The sequence below is a fragment of the Octopus bimaculoides genome, chromosome 11 (assembly GCF_001194135.2).
Source record: "Octopus bimaculoides isolate UCB-OBI-ISO-001 chromosome 11, ASM119413v2, whole genome shotgun sequence".
Classification (NCBI taxonomy): Eukaryota; Metazoa; Mollusca; class Cephalopoda; order Octopoda; family Octopodidae; genus Octopus; species Octopus bimaculoides.
In genome coordinates this window covers 59,528,929-59,533,648 of record NC_068991.1, presented here as the reverse complement: position 1 = coordinate 59,533,648, position 4,720 = coordinate 59,528,929, and positions in this window count along the sequence as shown.

The following is a 4,720-nucleotide window of genomic DNA, read 5'->3' as shown; positions in this document are numbered from 1 at the left end:
TAGTACAAATAAGTCGTCAGACGAATTGAAAAAAAAAAAGAGAAATAAAAAATATTTTTCCTGAAGTTCTTTCCGATAAACTGGGTCTGTGTACTAAAGCGAAAGCGCGGTTTCAAATACAAGAAAATGCCATACCGACATTTAAAAAAAGACGAACTGTACCGTTCGCAGCGTTAGAACAGATAAACTTAGAGAGGCTAGAAAAAATTGGAGTTATCCACAATGTGGAATACACTAAATGGGCAGCGCCAACTGTGTACATTAAAGAAAAGAATAATAAAATCAGAGTGTGTGCTGATTTTTTTCGCTAATGGAATTGAACCTTAAGCGTAAGAGATATTAAAACTCGGAGCGGAGTTCAATTCTCAAAAAGGGAGAAAATAGGGGAAACTGATTCTAAAAAGGGGAGATGTTATGAAAGGATTCCTACCGCCCTCATATAACTAATGGTGGACTGAGACATTTCTATTAAATAAATAACTGTCAGGCAGTTCATGTTGGTAGCAGTCACTGTTAACCGTTGATACAGAGTGTTGAGTCTCGTGTAATAATAGTGCGTCGTGTATATACTATCTTCTTCCCCTGCTTCGTTATGTTATATATCCAATACAAGGATATAAAAGGAAGAAACACTTACTGACCAAAGACAGCAAGCAAGTCTGTGGTATTGAGCAGAATATTTTCTATAACGATATTTCTGCTTCAGCAACTCAGCCATTGAATCTGTCTGAAATGTAATGGAAAACAGGTAAGTTTCAAAACATTGATGTCCAAGTCACAAAAGTAAAGTTAGAAGGGAACAGTAGACATTTCCTTTGATTTCTAGACAGAAGCAAATAGGAAATGACACTTACTGAACAAAGACAAAAAAAAAAAAGAAAGAAAAAAAAAAAGAAATTGTCACACAGTTTTACTGAATCTGCAGTGAAGGTCAGCGTTGAACAAGAGAAGGCAGACTAGTAGTTTACAGTAACTGGGATGCAAGCTGGGACTTGACCAATCCCTGTTGGGTCAACTGGGCGACGATGGGAGTCTGATGTTGAAAGGCCCTCTTCTCCCCTCCCCACTGATACCCCAGAAACATAACTGACTGATTATGCATTTCAGAGCACCTGCGAAATGTATTTTAAAACTAAATTCAATGTATTTTAAAACTAAATTTAGACGGCGCGGTGTGTTTTATAAGGACAAAAAAAGTTTATTTTGTAGTTTCGACGCACGTTTCACACCAGTATAGTTGCTCGGAGTCCAACAATAGGTGTTTCAAGTGTATTTAGATGCTCAACTAAAACGGGTCATCAGGGTACATGGCTGGACGCAGCCGAGGAAGGCAAAACAGTCAATGAAAAATTCCACGACAGAATGAAGACATGTGAGTGTGGGTGGTAAGCTCTTTAACGCCTGCTTCAAGAGGTGTCCATCGTTGCCACATCAATGCAAAAGAATGTATGTCCCTAACAGAACCGAAAAGACACATCTATGCTTCTTGTTGAAGGGAACAACGAAGCGATGGCATTGCTCGAAATCCTGTTGCAGCCACCTTATACGTATGTATGTATTTATATATGCGTGCACGCATGTATGTACATGCACGACAGTACCTTTTCCTCTACACATTATGACATCCCTGTTATAAATCATACAGCGAATTCTACAGCTTTCTACCGAAGAAAAGAAAACCTTTGAACAGATTATGATATGCTAGTATCAGATAGCGATGCAATCAAATTAGACTGCGACAGCCTCGAAATACCATTTACGGTCTCACGCAACACCGAAAAAAATGTTTTTATAGATGACCGATAACAAGAGTATAAAAAAAATTAAAAGACTTCTGAAATAACAAGCAAAACTAAATTATAATGCCATTCCCTTTATCCCTCATGTAAAGAACACCATGTGGATATTTTGGTACATCTTTGGAACATGGTAGATTTAACTTATCGTAAAACTGTCTCCAAATCTCCAAATGATCTTCTTTTCTTCTGGTTATATTTAGCTGTCCTAGAGATTTGTGATTTAACTGAAAGATTAAACGAAATAATAACAACAACAACAATAATAAAATGTGTCGTCTGTTTCATTCAATTCGAAAGCCTTTCTTATTTTGTATACCTGTCTTTATATCTGTCTCTCTCTGCCTCGGTCTCATATCAATGAGCAGAAATAATTCTGCAACTGGATTAGCACCAATTCCTAAGCATCATCCGATAGTCACAACAGCAGAAAGAGAAGAAAGAATAAAAGCGGATGAGAAACAAAGAACAAGAAAGAGATAAAAAAAATTTGAAAAGTACAGTTTTTCTTTCTTTTCTTTTGTAAAAATACGGGAATGAAACGCTTATGGCAGAAAGCAAAGGCGACTTGGTTTGGAAAGAACGATCGAAGCAAACTCGGCCAAACATAGGATACATGATGTGATTATCACCACCACCACCATCATTGTCCTCGTCGTTATAATAATAATAATAATAATTATTATTATTGTGATTGATCAGCGCATGTTGTCATCATGTACAACAATCGTTGCTATTTCGAGGAATTCTTTGTCTTAATCCATATTTGATCACACGGAAATATGTATAAAATGCTTTGACAGTATTATCTGATACAAGAGACATAGCCGTTCACATTTACGTACGTTTAGTTTTGTGTGTGTGTTTCTGTGTATAAGTGTGTGCGTATGTATGTGTGTGTGAGTATTTGCTATTTCTTTATTGCTCACAAGGAGCTAAACATAGAGGGGACAAAGAAGGACAGACAAAGGGATTAAGTCGATTACATCGGCCCCAGTGCGTAACTGGTACTTAATTTAACGACTCCTAAAGGATGAAAGGCAAAATCAACCTCGGCGGAATTTGAACTCAGAACGTAGTGGCAGACGAAATACCGCTAAGCATTTCGCCCGGCGTGCTAACGCTTCAGCCAGCTGGCCGCCTTTGTGTGAGTATATGCAGCTGAACATCAAATAATACGAAGAACAGCGGAATACTTGTGTCCAGATACTGAAATAAATATCTGTAATTTTTGTTGTGGTTCAAAGTGCTCAATACATATATGTTTTGGCAAGATAAGATATCAAATATCAAAACCTTAAAAAAAAAAAATGTGATATCTCCAGTATCAAACGTATGCTGCTGAGAATTCAGTGCAGATGAGTAGGACACGCTCGAATGAAAGATGATCGTATTCTGAAAATTCTTTTGTAAGGCCTACAAGTAGAGGGATGGAGGCGCAATGGCCCATTGGTTAGGGCAGCGGACTCGCGGTCATAGGATCGCGGTTTCGATTCCCAGACCGAGCGTTGTGAGTGTTTATTGAATGAAAACACCTAAAGCTCCACGAGGCTCCGGTAGGGGATGTTGGCGAACCTTGCTGTACTCTTTCACTACAACTTTCTCTCACTCTTACTTCCTGTTTCTGTTGTGCCTGTAATTCAAAGGGTCAGCCTTGTCACACTGTGTCACGCTGAATATCCCCGAGAACTACGTTAAGGGTACACGTGTCCGTGGAGTGCTCAGCCACTTGCACGTTAATTTCACGAGCAGGCTGTTCCGTTGATCGGATCAACTGGAACCTTCGTCGTCGTAAGCGACGGAGTGCCAACAACAACAACAAGTAGAGGGACATCGCGGCAAGGGATGACCTGTCCTTAGATACAAGTACAAATTGAAGCAATCACTAAAGTTTGTTGCGCTTATAGAGAGTCATGCCAATATTGTTAACAGCTGAACTGGTTCAATTCCACGCCTTTATTATTAGTCAATTGGTTAAATATCCAACTAATTGATTGTTTGTTTGACTTGGTTTAAACAATAATTTGTTTTGTTTTTGTTTGCCAAAGCTCTTTCTTTGCTACCTGCAACCTTTTCAATGACTTTCTTCATAGTCCGTTACGGAAGCCGTGTTTGTCTGACTGAGACCTTGTTGGGTGCGTGTGATTGCTTGTGTATGTATGTATGTATTCTGCGTAACCATGTGTCTGTGCGTGTGTTTGTGCATGTATGCGTGTGTGTCTGCGTATGTGCGTGCTTGTGTGTTTGCGTATGTATGTGTGTGTGTTTGGGTGTGTACTTCTGTTTCCTTGTGCGCGTGTGCTTGTGTGTGTCTATGTGTACGAGTTTGCGTGTGTATGCACGAGCGCCTGTTGTGTATGCATGTGTGGATATATATGTCTGTGTGTGTATGCCCGTGTGTGGAGTGTGTATGTATGTGTGTGTGTATGTGGGGTGGTGGTATCTGTTTCTTCGTGTGTTTCAACACACGAATTCACAGAAAGAATCATGCAAACCAGATACAAAAAACGAAGTAAAGCACTAAAGTCTCTACATCTTAACTTGACATCTTGGGAAAGTCATGCCTCGATCGATCTGCACGGCGTCAAGTGTGTCATGATTGATCGAAACTATTTGAGCTGAAGAAACAGAACGGTAAAAGTATCATAAACCTGCAACCAACAGACACATTTGTCCAATCCCAGACAGGATCAAAAGCATCACAATCCCCTTTATAATTTCAAAGCAAAATTCATACTTGGATTCAAATTTCATTCACGCATCCATCACAAATAGATGCAGTTTCTTTTAGTCTTTTATTTTTAAAGTTGCTTTTTCTTTGTCTCACTTTTTGTTTCTTATTCTTTCTTTTTTTAAAAAAATCCTCTCCTTCAAAGACTCATACGTCGAAATCGACGGGAGAGGCCATCATATATATATATATA